Source organism: Aquarana catesbeiana, linkage group LG11 (assembly GCF_042186555.1).
Source record: "Aquarana catesbeiana isolate 2022-GZ linkage group LG11, ASM4218655v1, whole genome shotgun sequence".
Taxonomy (NCBI): Eukaryota; Metazoa; Chordata; class Amphibia; order Anura; family Ranidae; genus Aquarana; species Aquarana catesbeiana.
In genome coordinates, this window is record NC_133334.1 from 252,339,666 (window position 1) to 252,362,064 (window position 22,399).

Here is a 22,399-nt window from a genome sequence, read left to right on the forward strand (position 1 = left end):
TTCATAGATTTTTATATGCCTCGTATAATACATACAGATCATTACATACATCATATAAGGCATAAAGATCATTATATATATGATATACATAGAGATCAATATACCTCATATATTATACATATAGAAGGATATCGTTATATACATCATCTAATAATATACATAGAGATTGTTATATACATCACATATTATACACAGAGATCATCGTATAGATCATATAATACCTCTGCCGGGTTAGCCCCCCCATATCAAAATTTTTGAAAAAATCGTATGCAGTTTGTTAGATCTTTGTTAGATCAGGTTGGATCAACTGTTGTTTGTGTTAGATCTCACACAGAAGAAGCAATATTAACAGTTATTTGCTGGGGGGGCTAACCCGTCATCAGCCCCCCCCTTATCAAAAAATTGACCAAAAAGTTATCTATTTTGGAAGCAATTTGTTAGATCCGGTAAGATCAAGTGGTTTTAACATTAGATCTCACATAATTAGAGACTTTTTAAAGCAGGAGACCCGCGAAAAAAATTTTTTTTAGATGTCAGCAGCTGCAAATACTGCAGCTGCTGACTTTTAAAATAAGGTCACTCACCTGTCCCGGGGTCCAGCGATGTCGGCACCCGAGACCAAACCGTCCCTCGATCCTCGGGTGCTGCCGCCGCCATTCTCAGTGAGAGAATCAGGAATTGAAGCATTGCGGCTTCACTTCCCGATTCCCTACTGCGCATGCGCGAGTCTCGCTGCGCTTTCTCAATGGTCCCCGCTATCTCCTGAGACCGCTATCTCCCGTGGGAGTCTATTCCCGGAGTGAAATGGTCAGTCACTATCAGGATATTTCCCTGCCCACTCAGATCAAGCTCCAAGCACAAAATGTCAATGCACACCAGCTCCATGGGTCCTTGACTCTGAAGATGGTCCATTGGGGCAGCTCGTGAGGCAAAGTCTTCCTTTGGATACATCTGATGCAGGAGTGGCAATAGTCCTCAACTTCAGCCTGCATGCAGGGCCAGTAGAACTGGTCCCTCACCAGGAGAAAAGTCCTCTTGGGCCCTAGGTGACCATGGTTGTTATGTAGGTGTCAGGGCTGGGCTCAGACCTTCCTTCTCTGAGCTGGCCGCTCAGCTGTCAGCTAATTGCCAGCTCCCATTTCTCTCCACAGTTACCCAGCAAGTCGTCCAGCTCACTTGATCTCTGCCTTCAACTTTGTCAACATCACAGAGACTTTCTCCTGCGTTCCTGTTGAAGACTTGCTAGGCTGACGTTCCTTCTGGCTCCTGATCCTGCTTCCTGTACTGCTACGTTTATCTCTGGCTCTCTGACATTTGCTTGGCTGACTACCCGATCTGGTTACTGAACTCTGGCTTGTTTTGACTACGCTTACTCTGTTTAATAATAATAATAATAATAAGGTAAACAAGTGTGATTTAACTATACTTCTGTCTCAGTCTGATTCATGGTTCCTGACAGTAGGGCAGTTAATACTGTCTCCGTATGTTTTTAAGGTAGGAATAGCTGCCATTTTTCTTTAGAATCGTCAGAGGGGCCCCTTCGATAGACCAACCCTCTGTGCACCTGAAACCGATCCCACTCTCGGTGCAGCAGATGGGTTTCCCTCGGGGAGTCAGTGAGGAGCAAGTCAGGGCATTGGCTCTCCAAGGCCTTCAATGCCAAGTTACAGGGAGGGTCCTCCAACTGGTCCCTCCGCAGGTCTTTGACAGCTTGGGCAGACCTTTATCCCCGACTTGGTCGACATTGCAATAACATCTGGGGACACCAACGGCTGACACTCCAACCTCTTCGGTTCTGGATCCTACTCCAGGTTTATGTTCTGCTCCTTGATATAAGGCTCGTACCCTTCAGGTGTCAGTTGGGCCTATTCTTCTGGAGGGTCTCTGGAACAATGGGGCCTTCTTGACAAAGCATCAGCATTTTGTTTCCTGACCCCAGTTGATACTTCAGGCTGAAAATAAACCCTGATAGAGCAGCCGACCATCTGTGACCCGTGGCGTCCAACTTGGTGGAAGTGAGGATGTAGGTGAGAGCATTGTTGTCGGTCTTGATCACAAACTCTGCTCCATACAGTTAATCCCTCAGCTTATCCACCCACTTCAAGGCCAGGAAGTCAAGTTTGTGCATGGGATAGTTCTTCTCGGCGGGGGCCAAGTTCCGACTCACGTAGGCAACAGGCCGTAGATGGCAGTCATGCTCTTGATATAGCACCCCACCTAACCCATCTCAACTGGCGTCAAAGTGTAGCTCGTATGGCTTGGTTGGATCTTCATAGGCCATGACTGGAGCGGTTGTCAGGCTTCACTTCAGCTGCCTAAAACCTCTTCACACTTCAGAGTCAATTGTTCCTGAATGAACTCTCTGGGTTTTCTGGGCCCTCCAGCTGGTCTGACAGGCTTCGCCAGATCAGGTTTAGCGTCTTAGCGAATCCCTTGGCAAATCTTCTGTAATAATAGCAGAATCCCAGAAATGACCTAAGCTCAGTCACGTTGGTAGGCCTCGGCCAGGAGGTCAGTGGCCACTTCATCAGCAGACACAATGTGACCAAGGTAGTTAACCGAGGGTTGATAAAACTGGCACTTTTCCAGAGACAGCTTCAACCCGCTCACCATGGAGTCTCTTAAGTACCTTCTGCAGAAACTGTTCATGCTCTTCCAGGGTCTTGCTGAAAACGATGATGTCGTCTAAGTACACCAACACCTCGATCAGTTTCATGTCACCCACGGTCTTCTCCATTAGCCTTTGGAAGGTGGCTGGGGCACCAGACAGGCCTTGATGCATACGGTCAAATCCAAACATCCCCTGCGGGGTAATGAAAATGGTCTTCTCCTGATCCTCAGGGTGCATGGGGATTTGGTAATACCCACTATTCAAATCCAGCATGCTAAACCACTTCGCTCCTGACAGGCTCTGCAAGGCATCTTCTATCCTTGGGGTGGTATATTGGTCGGGAATGGTCCTTTAGTTCAGCACCCGGTAGTCAATACCCAGCCTCAGTGATCCATTCTTCTTCCGTACCACCACTATTGGGGAAACGTATAGACTCTGGGACTCTCGGATGATACCTGCCCTCTTCAACTCTGCCAGTTCTTCATGCAGATCCAAGTCCCCTAAAGGAATCCATCAAACTCTTTCCCTGAACGGCTTATGCACTCGAAGAGATGGATCTGTTATTGGGCACTTTTTGTACACCCCACATCAAATTCACTCTTGGAGAATGCAGCCTGCCATCTCAGGAGCTGAGTCTTTGCCCTTTCCTTCCATTCAGGCAAAAGGGGAGTATTTTTCGGATAGAGCTCCTCCACAGAGATCCCATCCTTTGCTCCCCCCACCAAATCAGACGGACTGGGGTGGCCAGATTCACTTGTCCCAGCAACATCTGAGCCGGCATCTTCACTGGCGAGGCTGTTATGTTGCGGACACTAACTAAGATCTTCCCGTGGATTCTTTGCAACCCTTTGGTTGAAACCACCTCGGGAATTATCTCCACTCCCATGTCTGTCTGTCTGATTGAAGGACAATGAAAGGGCCTGCTTGCTTCCAATTTAGCTTGACAGATGCTCGTAAATAGGCCTCTTAACCAGGCTGTAACACCTTCTCACACTTGTCCAAGCGCCAGATCTTTCCCTTCTGTTTTTGTACCAGGTGCTGGTAGGCTTGTCTCAACATGGGGTGCAAACTTGTAGTTGAAGTGCCCGGCTCCAGAACAAGAGGTGTCAATAGCCTTCTGACAAGATCAGTATTGGTCCCTATGATGAGAGAACTCTTACTGGCCCCTGGTGGGCGAGGACAGACCACTGCCTGAGTTTCAAAAGTCTCGGCTTTCCCAGCCATGGAGGGATCGAAGGTCAGCTTGACCGGTAGATAGCCATCATAGGGGAAGTTCTGTGTCACAATGCCCCATATCTGCAACTCACTTAAGGGTCACTTAAGCTCCAGTATCCAGAAGGGCCTTGGTGTAGACTCCCTTTACTTGGATGGGAACAACAGGAGAAGGTCCCACCAGCTTGTCAGGGAGCATGGAGGAAGTGGTGGCCCTGGCCTGTTCAGTGGTTTGTATCCGCGCTCCTCTCTGCGAGGTTCTGATTGGGCTTAAGTCTGCGCTAAGTTCTGGGAGTCTGGTGTGCCTAGACTCTCCTACACCAGGCAGCATTTGTCAAAAGAAACAGGACACTGGGTTGCTTGGAGGCAACAACGGGGGGCCCTCTGCAAAGTTTTGGACTTTCGCTGCTGTCTCTTCGTGTCATTGGTTTTGAGCCAACTATCGTAGATGGGCACCCGGTTGGTTCCTTTACCAGAGCCCTCCGAAGTTTCCCTCTGGCTTCTGGCACTGTGCTTCAGGCTTCACTGGGCTTGGACACACCTGTTGATTAATGTCCCACATAATTTCAGCATATATATTGTTGTATGCTCAATGGCACTCCTCACTGGTACACATGAAAATGCTCATCACCGCCTCCAATATAGACACTAGTATGGATATACGTACATCGCTACCAAATATCCATAATATCCCTGTAATTATGGATAATCAAACATTAAAATCACTTGATCTTATCGGATCTAATGAATATCAATTAGCTGGGGTGATTTTTTGGCAAGAAAATTTGATAAGGAGGGGCCAGCCCATCCATATGTACCACCTAATATCTTTATTTTGATGTGGAATATCTCTGAAATGATGTGAGATCTAACGTTAAAACCACTTGATCTTACCGGATCTAACGAATATCTATTAGCCTGAATAATTTTTGGCCAGAATATTTGATAAGGAGGGGCCAGCCCCCCCGCATTAATCACTTAATAAGTCTCTAATTATGTGAGATCTAACATTAAAACCACTTGATCTTACCAGATCTAACGAATATCTATAAGCCTGAATAATTTTTGGCCATAAAATCTGATAAGGGGGCTAACCCGTCCATATGTACCACCTAATATCTCTATTTTGATGTGGAATATCTCTGAAATGATGTGAGATCTAATGTTAAAACTACTTGATCTTACCGGATCTAATGAATATCTATTAGCTTGAATGATTTTTGGCCAGAAAATTTGATAAGGGGGGCTAACCCGTCCATATGTACCACCTAATATCTCTATTTTGATGTGGAATATCTCTGAAATGATGTGAGATCTAACGTTAAAACCACTTGATCTTACCGGATCTAACGAATATCTATTAGCCTGAATGATTTTTGGCCAGAATATTTGATAAGGAGGGTCCAGCCCCCCCTCATTAATCACTTAATAAGTCTCTAATTATGTGAGATCTAACGTTAAAACCGCTTGATCTTACCGGATCTAACGAATATCTATTAGCCTTGAATGATTTTTGACCAGAAAATTTGATAAGGGGGAGCCAGCCCGTCCATATGTACCACCTAATATCTCTATTTTGATGTGGAATATCTCTGAAATGATGTGAGATCTAACGTTAAAAACACTTGATCTTACCGGATCTAACGAATATCTATTAGCCTGAATGATTTTTGGCCAGAAAATTTGATAAGGGGGGGCCAGCCCCCCCCCTCATTAATCACTTAATAAGTCTCCAATTATGTGAGATCTAACGTTAAAACCACTTGATCTTACCGGATCTAACAAATTGCTTCCAAAATAGCTAACTTTTTGGTCAATTTTTTGATAAGGGGGGGCTGATGACGGGTTAGCCCCCCCAGCAAATAACTGTTAATATTGCTTCTTCTGTGTGAGATCTAACACAAATAACAGTTGATCCAACCTGATCTAACAAAGATCTAACAAACTGCATACGATTTTTTCAAAAATTTTGATATGGGGGGGCTAACCCGGCAGAGGTCAATTTACATCAGCGTTGTCACCCTGCCATGGAAGCTGCTTCAGTTGGCTGTTGGGTTGTATACATGATAGACAGCCCAATGGACAAATGGTGCACACAGCAGGCTGACAACACTGCTGCTAATTGCAAAGCAGTGACTTTGCATTGTAAGCCCCCATCAGGAAGTGATGTTACTGACAGGATCTCCAGGTAAGAAACTCTACAAATATTCACACAAAAGGATTTGCTTAAAGTGACCTAATCCTATCAATTTAACGGATTCCCAACAGAAACATTTAAAGCGTGTCAATAATGGTAACTGACACAGTTGCTTGTGCTCTCAACTGAACTGTTAAGCCATCCAATGGCTGGTGCAATAACTGATCACATGTGCAGCATCATGGCAGCTGCAGATCAAACAGAGGCTAAGATGGCAGCTCCCCTGGCTGTAGAGGAGAGAAGGGTTTAGTTCCACTTTAAGAAAACTGCTGTTACTGGCAGGATCTCCAGGTAAGAAAATCGACAAAAAGATTCACACAAAAGGATTTGCTTAATCCATTGCCGCCCGGCCTATGGCAGAATGACGCCGGGAGGCGGCTATTTTTTGCTCCGGGTGGACATGATATGACGTGGGGCTGTGCTGCGGTGCGATCTGTCACCGACTGTCTCTACCAGACACAGCTGATGACTGATCACTGTACCGGCCCACTGTCAGTACCATGTGACCGATGTAACCAATCACAGCAGGTCACATGACAGTTGATGGATGGCTTCCTTTCAAGCCATACATTGTGTACAATTGTGTTGTTAGCTGTGATTGGTCACAGTGATCACATGGTACAGACTGGGCCAATCGCAGCTAATCACAACAAAACAAACTAAATGAATCCATTTAATTCAGTAAAATAGTTGCTTATAGTAACGAAATTCATTGCTATATGCAAACATAATGTGTAAAAAAATTAAAAAAATAATAATAATGATCACTTCCCCAGAGTAGTACAATGTTAATATGGTACATTATTTTGCTCTGGTCAAAGTGTGTTAAAAAAAAAATTATAATACAATTAATTTTTTTTGTCCTCTTACTAAATACCTCAGACTGTCTACTTTCCAAAAAGGGGTCATTTGGGGGATATTTGGACTGTCCTGGCATTTTAATCGCTTGCCAACCATACACTGTGTATAAACGGCGGCAAGGCAGTTCTGCTGTGCAGGATCACATACCTAATACGTGATCCTGTACTTCCGGGTCTGGGGTGCGTGGGCACCGCTGCCGGCTCGCTCCTGCTGTGATGATTCTGTACACAGGCAGAACGGCGGTCTGTCAGTACAGAAGACATGGATCCTGTGTCTCTGCTAAGCAGGGGCGCCGATCCATGCCTTCCCCTAGTACAAGCACCTCCCCCACAGTAGTAAAACTCTGGTCAGGCACACATTTAACACTTTGATCACCCCTGATGTTTAACCCCTTCTAAGCCAGTGTCATTAGTACGGTGACAGTGCATATTTTTTAGCACTGATCACTGTATTAGTCTCACTAGTCCCCAAAAAGTGTCAGTTAGATGTCCCGAATGTCCACCGCAATATCGCAGATCACCGCCATTACTAGTAAAAATAAATTATTAAATAAAAATATCCCATAGTTTGTAGAAGCTATAACTTTTGCGCAAACCAATCAATATGCGCTTATTGGGATTTTTTTTTTTTACCAAAAATATGTAACAGAATACATATTGGCCTAAATTGATGAAGAAATTAGATATTTAAAATAATTTTACTAGATATGTTTTTTAACCCTTTCATGACTAAGCCTATTTTTGAAATTTGGTGTTTACAAGTTAAAATCCGTATTTTTTGCTAGAAAATTACTTAGAACCCCCAAACATTATATATATTTTTTTAGAAGAGAGTCTAAAGAATAAAATGGCGATTGTTGCAATATTTTTTATCACACGATATTTGTGCAGCGGTGTTTTAAACGCAAATTTTTGGAAAAGTGACACTTTCATGAATTTTAAAAAATCCAAACAGTAAAGTTACCCCAATTTTTTTGTATAATGTGAAAGATGATGTTACGCCGAGTAAATAGATACCAAACATGTCACCCTTTATAATTGCACGCACTCGTGGAATGGCGACGAACTACGGTACCTATGAATTTCCATAGGCGACGCTTTAAAAATTTTTTACGGTTACCAGGTTTGAGCTACAGAGGAGGTCTAGGGCTAGAATTATTGCTCTCGCTCTGACGATCGCGGCGATACCTCACATGTGTGGTTTGAACACCGTTTACATATGCGGGCGCGACTTCCGTATGCGTTTTCTTCGCTGCGCGAGCTCGCGGGGACGGGGGCGCTTTAAAAATTTTTTTTTTATTTATTTATTTATTTTATTTATTTTTGTACTTTTATAAATTGTGTTTAAAAATTTTTTTTTTTTTTTTACTTTTATTGCTGTCACAAGCAATGTAAACATCCCTTGTGACAGTAATATGTGGTGACAGGTACTCTTTATGGAGGGATCGGGGGTCTAAAAGACCCCCGATCCCTCCTTTACACTTCAAAGTATTCAGAGCGCCGAAAACGGCGATTCTGAATACTGTGTACTTTTTTAAATTCGGCGCCATTGGCAGCCGAGTAAACGGGAAGTGACGTCATGACGTCGCTTCCGCGTTTACAATTAGAAGGCTGGAACGAAGCCGCTCACAGCTTCGTTCCAGCCCGCCCCCAGCCGCCGGAGATTCCCGAATGGACACCGGGCCTCCCGATCGCACGGGAGGCCCGGTAACAGCGGCGGGAGGCGGCGGGAGGCGGCGGGAGGGGGGGGATGTCCCCTCCCGCTCCTCCGGTATAACAGCCGAGCGGTTTTTAGCCGCATCGGTTGTTATATTCGGGTAGCCGATCGCCCGCTGAAAACAACGGTACCGGGATGATGCCCGCAGCTGCGGGCATCATCCCGGTATAACCCCGGAAAGCCGAGGACGCATATGTGCGTTTGGTCGGCGGGAAGGGGATAAACGAAAATAAAAAATATTGTTTTTCAATTTTTTTGTCTTTTTTCATAAATTTTTTTTTTTTACCAAAAATATATAGCAGAATACATATTGGCCTAAATTAATGAAGCAATTTGTTATTGTCAAATTTATTTTTTGCAGATGATTTAGGCCTCTTTCTCACGGGGCGGATCAGTGATGATCCGCCCCGTGAACATCCGCTGGCTCAGCGGGGATCGCTCCGCCGATCCCCGCTGAGCAGGAAGATGACAGGTGCATCGCTGCACACTGTGCAGCGACGGACCTGTCAGAGCGCCGCTCTCCCCTATGGGGGGATCGGATGACGACGGACCGTAGTGTCCGTCGTCACCCGATCCGATCCGAAAACGGATGGAAAAGTAGGTTTTTCCTCCGTTACACTTTTCGGATCGGAGCGGGGTCGGATGTCAGCGGACATGTCACCGCTGACATCCGACGCTCCATAGGGATGAATGTATGTCCGTTTTTCATCTGAAAACGGAAGGATGAAAAACGGACATACGGATCGTCCATGTGAAAGAGGCCTTAAAGCAGAAAGTAAAAAAATATTGTTTTGTATATTGTGTATTGTGACGTGTATATTATGTAAATAATAAATTGTGATCTTTTTTATGTTTATAGTCCAAAAAATAAAAACCACAGATGTGATCAAATACCACCAAAAGAAAGCTCTATTTGTGGGGGGAAAAAAAGACATCAATTTTACTTGGATACAGCGTCGTACGACCAATTGTCAGTTAAAGTAACACAGTGCCGTATCGCAAAAATGGCCTGGTCATTAGGGGGGTTAAATCTGGTTAAAAGTGGTTAAGAGCCTCAAAAAATAAAATAGGCTGTTAGTACTGATCAATTTTCAAATATATAGAGTACATACCATAGATTGCAGATGCTATAACTAAGAAACCAATTAATGTACTTTTTTTTATTTACCAAAGACATGTAGCAGAATACATTTTGGCCCCAATTAATTTGAATTAATTAAATTGTTTTAATTATCAATTAATACACGCTTATTGGGATTATTTTATTACCAAAAATATGTAGCAGAATACATATTGACCTAAATTGATGAAGACATTAGATTGTTTAAATTATTTTATTGGATATGTTTTCTAAGTGAAAATAAAAAATATTCCTTTTTTTAAAATTTTCAGGGTGTTTCATTATTTTATTTTTTTATTTTTTACCAAAAAGATTGTAGATGCTATAACAAAAAAAAAACAATTAATATAAACTTTTTTTTTTTTTTTTTTACCAAAGACATGTACCAGTATACATTTTGGCATAAATTTATGTAGAAATTAGATTTTTCAAATTATTTTATTGGATATGTTTTATAACTGAAATTAAAAAATATTCCTTTTTTTTTAAATTTTCGGTGTTTTTATTAATTTTTTTTTTTTTTTTACCAAAAAGATTCTAGACGCTATAACAAAGAAACCAATTAATATAAACTTTTTTTTTTTTTTTTTTTTTTTTTTTTTACCAAAGACATGTACCAGAATACATTTTGGCCTAAATTTATGTAGAAGTTAGATTTTTTAAAATTATTTTATTGGATATGTTTTATAACATTTTATAACATAACATTGTTTTTTTTTTTCATTTTTGGTCTTTTTTCATTTATTTTATTTTTTTTCTAACAAAAAGATTGTAAACGCTATAAGAAAACAATTAATATACACTTTTTTTTTAGCGAGGACATGTAGCAGAATACATTTTGGTCTAAATTTATGAAGATTTTTTTTTTAAATACTTTACTAGATATGTTTTATAACTGAAAAAAAAATTTTGGTCTTTTTTACATTTATTTGAATCTTCTGTTTTTTTATTTATATAATAAAAAATAAAAAATCCCAGTGGATATCAAATACCACCAAAAGAAAGTTCTATTTGTGGGAAAAAAAAATTGTAAATGTCATGTGTATACAGTGTTGCATAATGATGCAATTGCCAATTGAAGTAGCACAGTGCTAAATAGCAAAAATGTTCTGGTCATGAAAGGGTTAAAACCTCCTGGAGCTGACATGGTAAAAAAAAAAATAAATAAATAAATAAAAGGATCCTTATCCTGGTGTGTTATCTTTGTGAAATTTGTCAATATGAGGACGGCACATTTAATGGATGGGGTCGTGTTTCTTGTAATTTGCCACACATCTGAATTTGACATTTATCAATGGGAAGTAAAACAGGAATGAACTGGTTTATTCCAGAAATTGAAATCTCAACAGTCATCTCATCCTCCCCTCCCCTCCCCCACAGAATAGAGAAAATTTGAAATTTGACAGTTGAAATCAACAAATGTACTGGCTGAGGTCATGGGACCCAGCAGCCTCACATCTCTGACATGAGAATATACAGCCTGACTTGTTTACAATTTAGGGGAGACTTAGGGGAGGAGTCATGTAACTAGCACTGTGATGTGATTGGGCAGTGCAGCTATAAATAGAATCCTGGCTTGTTGCCAACTTAGGGGAGTTGCCATGGTGACCAGCCCTGTGATGTGATTGGCCAGTTTGAATCTCACCTATGATGTCATCGGCAGTTAGTGAGCTATAAACTGATCAGTCACCTGTGAGGAGCTCAGAAGAGTCTGACTTCTCTTGGAGTGAAGATCTGTTGTTCTGAGCTCTCTGAGATTTCTTCTTCTCTGGCAGTTTCTGATTTTCTCTGTGTTTTTAACCAGTGAAATGAGAAAACTGATGATGGAAAATATGATTCCAAAAATAAGACCTGAGCCATTTAATGGCTTTATGAAAAAAAATAGGGATGCAGTCCACACAATATCATCTGTAGTGACTCCCCCAAGCTGTGACACTAAAAACACCATGAATGTTGCAGCTATTAGAAACATCATGAAAAATGCCGTACCAGCAAGAAAGCCCATGAAGAATGCAGCAGCAGAAGTCCCACCTCTTGTCACTCCCCCGAGCTGTGACACTAGAAAGAGCAGGGGAAATGTTGCAGCTATTAGAAAGATCATGAAAAATGCCGCACCAGCTAGAAAGCCTCTGAGAAATGCAGCAGCAGAAGTCCCACCTCTTGTCACACCCCCGAGCTGTGACACTAAAAACACCATGAATGTTGCAGCTATTAGAAAGATCATGAAAAATGCCGCACCAGCTAGAAAGCCTCTCAGAAATGCAGCAGCAGATGTCCCACCTCTTGTCACACCCCCGAGCTGTGACACTAGAAAGAGCAGGGAAAATGTTGCAGCTATTAGAAAGATCTTGAAAAATGCCGCACCAGCTAGAAAGCCTATGAGAAATGCAGCAGCAGAAGTTCTACCTCTTGTCACACCCCCGAGCTGTGACACTAGAAAGAGCATAGAACTTGTCACTGCAGGATCTCTACGCTGTGACAGCCAGTCAACCTTCATATTACACCGTGTGCTCGGAGAAGGAGGATACGGACAGGTAAGTTCAAATTTTCTCACCTATAACTAGATTAGTAGCTCCACCCACAAAACAAATCCCTGACCAGTAACTAGCCAATGTGTACCAGCCACCCAAAACTGATTCAGCTACTGGTAGATTAATTATGTCACTCTGCCTTATGGAGGGGAGAATCCGAGAAAACAAAATTAGGAAAGCTCTCTAAAGCTGCACGATTCTGGCCAAAATGAGAATCACAATTTTTTTGCTTAGAATAAAAAGATCACGATTCTCTGACAATTCTCGTGATCTTTCACATTATACAAAAAAAATGGGCTAACTTTACTGGTTAGATTTTTTTTTTTTTTTAAATTTTTTTAATTCATTGCATTTGAAAGACTGCTGCGCAAATACAGTGTGACATAAAATATTGCAACAACCACCATTTTATTCTCTAGGGCAGTGATGTCAAACCTTGGCACCCCAGATGTTTTGGAACTACAATTCCTTTGATGCTCATGCACTCTGCAGTGTAGTGGAGCATCATGGGAAATGTAGTTCCGAAACATCTGGAGGGCCAAGGTTCGCCTTCACTGCTCTAGGGTGTCTACTAAAAAATATATATATAATGTTTGGGGGTTCTAAGTAATTTTCTAGCAAAAAAAAATGATTTTAACTTGAAACCAACAAATGTCAGAAAAAGGTTTAGTGTTTAAGTGGTTAAACTTTTTTCACTTACACACACACACAGTCTATTCCATTGACAAATTGTTACTTCCTTTCTTTTGATGGCTGTGGCTTCAGAAGAGCAGAGAGAATTCTTTGCATAGAAAGAACCGTGAAACACTTTAATAGAAAGAATTGTGAAACACTTTAGTAAAAATCGCGATTCTTGACGATTATTTGTGCAGCTCTAAAGCTCTCCCTGTCATAGATATCAGAAGACAGTCCGTCATCGAGCCTCGCAGCCTTCATCAATAACTACTTCTGATTCCTCCCCAATGCTAGTTACATCCTTTCCCAATAATGAAGAAACGTTCTTTCCTATAACACAAATGATTTTTGTCTTTTCTGTCATTCAGGTCTTTCTGGCAACCCATTGTGCAACCAAGAAGATCGTGGCCATCAAGTCAGTTGTGAAGACTTCAGATCAACAGGATGACATTGAAACAGAGCTGAAGGTCATGAAGATGGCGGCAGGGTGTCCATTCCTCACCCAGCTTTACACCACTTTTCAGACCCGCGATTCTGCCTGTTTCGTTATGGAGTACATCTCTGGAGGGGATCTGTTTCATTTCACCAGAAACAATTCCCCTCTTCCAATTTCCGTCATAAGGTAAGTCTCATCACCATAATGATAATAGAATAGAAAGCAATCTTTATAAGATATGTCGTTTTACAATCCAGGCTTTTAGGAGTTTAGAATTACATTGGACTCCATTAGAATGTGTAGCTACATCAGTCCACCCAGATCTGACGTAGATACTTTAGAGTAATGTCACTCCGTCCCCCATAAATTGGGGACAACGCACCTCTCCCAAGCTTAGATACTCTATATTATCATAGTAGGGTTGGGGTTCAAAGTAGACTGTTCATACACATGCCATTCTGCAATCCCAGTTTCCCCAAAGCGGGCAGTGATTGCACCATGTGGGGAAGGAGATGGAGACAGTTCAGAGTCACCTAGTAACGTTCTTTAAGAGGTTTCTGATGCCGGGAGGCGGAGCGGGGTTTCTGACCATGTGACCGCCATGATTGGCTGTCACAGTGGTCACATGGTCAGAGAGCTCCTAATCGCATGTAGCGGTTGGGAGCTTTCCTTTAGCCACCGGTAACTGTGCCAGGAGTGCATTCTCAGGACAGCTCTGTTTACATTCTGGTACCCATATATGCGGCCTCTCAGCGTTAAGACCCACCCACCTAGAGGCCACATATATGCATACCACCAGCATGAAGGGGCTAACACTTCTGGACCAGTGATGTACCGGTACCTCATTACCCTGGTACTGTTTTTTAGAGGTGGCGGTCTAACTAACCGCTGGATTCATTTTATATGCAGCAGGAGGGGACTTCCTCCACTCCCGGCACCTACCACAGCTTTCTCAGGCTCTCTCATCCTACCGGGAGACCCAGACGACCAGCCGGCACGTCTACTGGCTGGCCAGACAGCTGAACAAAGCTGTGATCGGCTTTGATCGGCTCTCCGCTATGGTAACCCGGCGATGGTGATGACATTGTGACCTGACATTTTTAAGGAATCAAAATCATTCAAAAACACAGATCTCGGTGTTGTGAATGCTTTTAAGGGCAGAGGGGAGACTTGGGGTCTTATAATACCGGTCACATGCCTATTGCTGTGACAAGCATGTTTACGGCCTGGATCCTACCAATGGGTTCTCCAAGGAGACTCCAGAATCTAGGATCTGATAAAACCAGAAATGGTGAGCAGGTGCCATACCCAGAACTCTGACCGTACGGTCACCTAAATAACCTCAAAGGTGTGACCGGTAATGGGATAGAGCCAGGTACTCCCTCCCCCTGCCCATGGATAATGTTTCTACTTAAGTCTAATGACTGTAAAATGTAATTCCTTCATAATCTAATTTTTTTCTCTTTTATAGATTTATTGCGGCGGAAATATCCTGTGGATTGCAGTTCCTTCACAAGCGTGGCATCGTCCATAGAGACATCAAGTTACGCAACATCCTAATGGACAACAAAGGTCATGTCCGTATTGCAGACTTTGGACTGGCAGTAATGGATCTGTTCGGTGATAGGAAGGTGACGGGTGCAGCTGGAACACGTGGATACATGGCGCCAGAAGTAAGTCACGCTCTGTTTACCCATCATTAGGCCTCATCTATTCAGTAGATCACAATCCAATCACTATCCCTCTGATACTTGTAATATAAACATTTTAGACTGCATACAGAACACTGCAATGTAAATCACCTGATTGGTAATCATTAAGCTCTTAAAATCTTTTTAATAATTTGTTAACCACTTGCTGACTGCCGCACGAACATATACGTCGACACAATGACACGGTCAGGCAAATGGGCGTACGTCCCTTTAAAATTTGCCGCTGTGTGGTCACGCGCGAGCTCTGTGATCGTGCCCGCGGGACCCGCGAACTCGATGTCCGCTGGTGTCCCGCGATCGTGTCACGGAGCTGATGAACGGGGAGATGTCAATGTAAACACAACATCTCCCCATTCTTCCTAGTGACATGTCACTGTTCGTCTGCTCCATCTCATCGGGAGCAGCGATCAGTGACATGTCGCTTGTAGCCACGCCCCCTAACAGTTAGAACACTATCCTAGGACACACTTAACCCCTTCCTAGCCCCCTAGTGGTTAACCCCTTCACTGCCAGTCACATTTAAGTGCATTTTTATAGCACTGATCGCTGTATAAATGTGAATGGTCCCAAAATAGCGCCAAAAGTGTCTGATGTGTCTGCCATAATGTCGCAAAATTATTAATAAAAATGCCATAAAACTATCCCCTATTTTGTAGACGGTATAACTTTTGCGCAAACCAATCAATAAACGCTTATTGCGATTTTTTTTTACCAAAAATATGTAGAAGAATACATATCGGCCTAAACTGAGGAAAAAATTTGTTCTTTTATATATTTTTGGGGGATATTTATTATAGCAAAAAGTGAAAAATATTGCTTTTTTTTTTCAAAATTGTCGCTCTTTTTTTGTTTATAGCGCAAAAAATAAAAACCGCAGAGGTGATCAAATACCACCAAAAGAAAGCTCTATTTGTGGGGAAAAAAGGACATCAATTTTGTTTGGGAGCCACGTCGCACAACAGTCAGTTAAAGTGACGCAGTGCCGAATCGCAAAAAGTGCTCTGGTCTTTGGCCAGCCAAATGGTCCGGGGCTTAAGTGGTTAATATATGTCCATGGGAGGGCAGCCATTGCGTATGCCGGCTCTGCCTCCTGGTTTAGCTGTTGGGCACAGTGGTTGTTCTTTGCCATTTCTCTTGCTTAAAGCAAGCCTAGCTACAATATCTATAATAATGGACATATGAAATAGTAAGCATAAAAATGTAAAAAGCTACATCAAGGTTAATGTTGCAATGATTTCTACTGGAGAGCAGATATCACTACCTGCTCTCTTTTTCTCTTTATGGCCCATTCATTAAATGCATGCCACTGTGTAGAGCTTGTGGTATCCTATGAAGTTCTATATACTTAGTATAACAAAGAGAACTCTGATTTGATTAGGGTGAGTCATATGACTAGGCTCTCGCTCAAGTTTTTTTTTTTTTATGTTTACACCCAATCCCTGTAATAGCACTCAAAGTCCCAATTCCACCTCTGTGCTTTATAAATGTAATTTTTATTAAAATAGTGCTATTGCCACAGTAAGGACATACTGATGCTTTGTAAATGCCTCCCTTAGAATACACGTTCAATGAATACATATTATTATTTCCCCTATAAAAGGATGGTAAGTTTGTAGGAACTAAGTAACTGATTTCTTTTCTCTCATTGGCAGGTTATCAATGGCGACTTTTACCAGTTTGAACCCGACTGGTTTTCACTGGGGGTTGTCATATACGAGATGGCTACTGGCACTAAGCCATTCTGTACCTATAACACCGAGGTACTCTGGGAGGCTGTGAATTACGAAGATCCTGTTTACCCCGCGGACATGGATCCACACCTGAAGGACTTCATAGACGGAGTAAGTACAAGACATTTTCTAATTTTGAAGAGGCACAGGGAAGGTTTCTAGGCCTACTACTGCTGCTTTAGGGGTATAATGTAGGAGTGCTGCAAATTCTGGTTGTCAGCTGGATTGTTGGGTAGTTTGGCTTCTTCATCCCATAGTGAAGATCCAATGGGAATACTTCACCCTGGGGCTGAGGGCTCAGAAGATGATGCCACATGGGGTCAATCACTGATGTGCACATTGTATGAGGTTATTAAAGCAGAACTCCCCCCCATGTATTATTGTTTTGAATATAGTGGGGAGGATTAGATCACCTGCCGTCATTTTAATCTTGTCTGTGTCCCTGTTGTGGACATTTTGTTTCATATCCTGTCCTGGGGACACGGAAATCTCAGCAAGGAAGGGCACAGAAAGCAACCACAACCTAACAGAGAGGTTCTAATACCTTTCCAACTCCATTCATCAAACTGCTTTTATCGCCCTGTGCTGATAAATTATGTTAATGAGAAGAAAAAAAGTTCTTTAAAAAAATCCAATCTCATCCCTTTGCTTGTGGCTGTAATTCTACTTTAAGTATCACTGCCAATCTAAAGCGCTCAGGCAGTTAGAAGTGATCTAATGGTGGCACATCATAATGTGTACTCATTTGTTGTGCTGGTATATAAATTGAATTCCATCCATGTCAGTAGACATGCAGCACCTATATTTGGCTATATATATGTCTTCACATGCTATGATCCTCCAATGGGTGAAAGGACCGCCCAGGAGGAGACGCAGTGTAAAGTTTTTTTTTTCTTTTCTAAAAAGTGCAAAATTAACTCAAAATAACTTAATTTCTCTTTTATAGCTGCTATGCAAATGTCCGAACAAGAGGCTTGGAGTCGGCAGAGACATAAGACGGCATTCATTCATGAGGCTTATTGATTGGAAGTCGCTGGAAAAAGGGAAAGGACAGCCCCCTTTCTCAGTATGCCAGGTAAGTACACAAATCTTTATAGGATGAGGATTTAAAAAGAAGATTGTTACACACTGTAAGGAGCATTGCTGTGTCCTTCCAGCTAATGTAGGGGGGTACAGACATATCCCAGCCTGTAGGAAAACCTCACAGATTAATCAGTCAATATTTCATTCTCTACAGAAGAAGTAAATAAGATTGAAACTTTCTATGCATCAGACACAATGGGGATGATTTACTAAAACTGGAGAGTGAAAAATCTGATGCAGCTGTGTATGGTAGCCAATCAGCTTCTAACTTTCAGCTTGTTCAATAAAGCTTTGGCAAAAAAAAATGTCAGCTGATTGGTTACCATGCAGAGCTGCACCAGGTTTTGCACTCTCCAGTTTTAGTAAATAAACCCCAATGATGCACAGCTGGGAGTGATAGTTGAAGTGAGAAGGTGCAATGGTTCATAATACAACGTCTGGGGTGTCTAGGACATTTGGCTTCGACCATCATGATGTGGTTTAAGGCATGGGACCAGACATGTTGTTTGCTTCTAGATTTGTATCCTATCTGCTCCTCCACTGCATGGAAAGAGGAAGAAGGTTTTAGGTTGTATTCAAGAAGTTGTTTGATGTTAAAGCCCAACTCAAAAAATAAATAAATTGCGCAGTAGGCAACCACCACCCCCAGCCCACCCTGCACTCTAATGCTTTATTGCTTGTAAACTCTAGGGGCAGAGAAAGAGGGACCTAGCCCTAACCCCTCTGCGTCATCATGTACAATACAAGCCTATCAGTCTTACGTTGTATGTGAGGGGGTGAGAATGTGACCGTGACTGGGAAAGCTTTAGAGAGGGTCTGTGAGGGATCGGTTGCATAGATGAAGGCCGTCCAAAGCAAGGAATAAATTATTAAGCCTTATTCCTCTACCCCTAGGCAACCCCCCCCCCACACACACACACACACACACAAATACTGCAAGGGTAATTTATACTTGTTTCTGGAATTGGGCTTTAAGCAATATTCTGATATTTACTCAGGTCAGAGATCTATGAATACAGAATCTCATATTTGTTTTTTCATTTTGCAGCCCTTGGACATAGAAACAAGCTGTCGACTTCCCCCATCAGCGATAGATGTAAAGGCTTTGGACATTCCAGGAAAGAAAATATACATTCCTGGATTCTTAAACATCGACTGGTCCTGAGGACGCCTGTCAACATATAGTGTGTGTGGTGTGTAGTGTGTTGTGTGTAGTGTGTGTTTTGTGTGTATTCTTTAGTGTTTAGTTGACAGTGTGTGCCAGCAGGGTGCCAGCCAGCAAGCCACCCACATCAGTGTACCAGCCAGCAAGCCACTTACATCAGGGTGCCAGCCAGCAAGCCCACCCACAGCAGGGTGCCAGCCAAAAATCCTACCCACATCATGGTCCCAACCAGCAAGCCACCCACAGCAGGATGCCAACCAGCAAGCCCACCAACAGCAGGGTGCTGTCAGCTTATGTCACGCTATGGGGATGGAGCAGCCGGGCAGCCGGGGAACATAGGTCCTAATTTGTGTGCATTGAGGGTCACTCACCCACTCCTGCACACCTGTCAAATTAGGGCTGTGTTTGTCCAGCCGCTGCGTCCCCTTAAAGGGGTGGATGGACATGATGATGAAGATTCCTCATATTTGGACAATAGTTCTTGATGTGACATAATACCCGGATTTGACCTATATACCGATATAGTGATGAGAAATTTGGAGAGGACAGTTCATCTGTAAGGACATTGATATCATCTTCAGAAGATCCAGATGAACAAAGATTAAAAAAAAGAAAAAAAAACTGCACTGTACAGAGGAGCCACCCACAGCAGAGTGCCAGACAGCAAGCCCACCAACAGCAGGGTGCTGTCAGCCTATGTTACGCTATGGAGACGGAGCAGCTGGGCAGCCGGGGAACACAGGTCCTAATTTGTGTGCATTCAGGGTCACTCACCCACTCCTGCACACCTATCAAATTAGGGCTATGTTTGTCCAGCCGCTGCGTCCCCTTAAATGGGTGGATGTACATGATGATGAAGATTCCTCAAGTTTGGACATTACTTCTTGATGTGACAAAATACCTGGATTTGACCTATATACCGATATATTCATGAGAAATTTGGAGAGGACAGTTCATCTGTAAAGACATTGATATCATCTTCAGAAGATCCAGATGAACAAAGATTCAAAATCAAACAAAAAAAACTGCACTGTACAGAGGAGCCACCCACAGCAGAGTGCCAACCAGCAAGCCCACCAACAGCAGGGTGCTGTCAGCCTATGCTACGCTATGGGGACGGAGCAGCCGGGCAGCCGGGGAACACAGGTCCTAATTTGTGTGCATTCAGGGTCACTCACCCACTCCTGCACACCTGTCAAATTAGGGCTGTGTTTGTCCAGCCGCTGCGTCCCCTTAAAGGGGTGGATGGACATGATGATGAAGATTCCTCATATTTGGACAATAGTTCTTGATGTGACCTACTACCTGATTTGGGCCTATATACTGATATATTCATGAGAAATTTGGAGAGGACAGTTCATCTGTAAAGACATTGATATCATCTTCAGAAGATCCAGATGAACAAAGATTCAAAATCAAACAAAAAAAACTGCACTGTACAGAGGAGCCACCCACAGCAGAGTGCCAACCAGCAAGCCCACCAACAGCAGGGTGCTGTCAGCCTATGCTACGCTATGGGGACGGAGCAGCCGGGCAGCCGGGGAACACAGGTCCTAATTTGTGTGCAATTAGGGTCACTCACCCACTCCTGCACACCTGTCAAATTAGGGCTGTGTTTGTCCAGCTGCTGCGTCCCCTTAAAGGGGTGGATGGACATGATGATGAAGATTCCTCATATTTGGACAATAGTTCTTGATGTGACCTACTACCTGGATTGGACCTATATACCGATATATTCCTGAGAAATTTGGAGAGGACAGTTCATCTGTAAAGACATTGATATCATCTTCAGAAAATCTAGATGAACAAAGATTGAAAATCAAACAAAAAAAACCTGCACTGTACAGAGGAGCCACCCACAGCAGAGTGCCAGCCAGCAAGCCAGCCACAGCAGAGTGCCAGCCATAAGATGCCCACCCACAGCAGGGTGCCAGCCACAAAGTCCACCCACAGCAGGGTGCCAGCCACAAAGTCCACCCACATGAGGGTGCCAGCCAGCTAGCCACCCACATTAGGGTGCCAGCCAGCAAGACCACCTGCAGCAGGGTGCCAGCCAGCAAGCCAGCCACAGCAGAGTGCCAGCCACAAAGTCCACCCACGGCAGGGTGCCAGCCACAAAGTCCACCCACAGCAGGGTGCCAGCCAGAAAACCCACCCACATCAGGGTGACAGCAAGCAAGCCACCTACATCAGGGTGCCAGCCAGCAAGCCCACCCACATCAGGGTGCCAGCCAGCAAGCCACCCACATAAGGGTGCCAGCAAGAAAGCCTACTCACAGCAGGGTGCCAGCCAGCAAGCCCACCCACATCAGGGTGCCAGCCAGCAAGCCCATGCACAGCATGGTGCAAGCCAGCAAGCCAGCCACAGCAGGGTGCCAGCCAGCAAGCCAGCCACAGCAGAGTGCCAGCCACAAAGTCCACCCACGGCAGGGTGCCAGCCACAAAGTCCACCCACAGCAGGGTGCCAGCCAGAAAACCCACCCACATCAGGGTGACAGCAAGCAAGCCACCTACATCAGGGTGCCAGCCAGCAAGCCCACCCACATCAGGGTGCCAGCCAGCAAGCCCATGCACAGCATGGTGCAAGCCAGCAAGCCAGCCACAGCAGGGTGCCAGCCAGCAAGCCAGCCACAGCAGAGTGCTAGCCACAAAGTCCACCCACGGCAGGGTGCGAGCCACAAAGTCCACTCACAGCAGGGTGCCAGCCAGAAAACCCACCCACATCAGGGTGACAGCAAGCAAGCCACCTACATCAGGGTGCCAGCCAGCAAGCCCACCCACATCAGGGTGACAGCCAGCAAGCCACCCATATCAGGGTGCCAGCAAGAAAGCCTACTCACAGCAGGGTGCCAGCCAGCAAGCCCATGCACAGCATGGTGCAAGCCAGCCACAGCAGGGTGCCGGCCAGCAAGTCAGCCACAGCAGAGTGCTAGCCACAAAGTCCACCCACAGCAGGGTGCCAGGCACAAAGTCCACCCACAGCAGGGTGCCAGCCAGAAAACCCACCCACATCAGGGTGACAGCAAGCAAGCCACCTACATCAGGGTGCCAGCCAGCAAGCCCACCCACATCAGGGTGCCAGCCAGCAAGCCACCCACATCAGGGTGCCAGCCAGCAAGCCACCCACATCAGGGTGCCAGCAAGAAAGCCTTGCCACAGAAAGAAAGAAAGAAAGAAAGAAAGAAAGAAAGAAAGAAAGAAAGAAAGAAAGAAAAAAAGAAAGAAAGGTAATTAGGTAAACTAAAATACAAATAAAAATGTAGCGCTAATGATAATGACCAATGGTGGAAAACACATCAGTGATGGTGGCCATTAGAGAGGGCCCATGAATGAAGCACATGTGATGATTG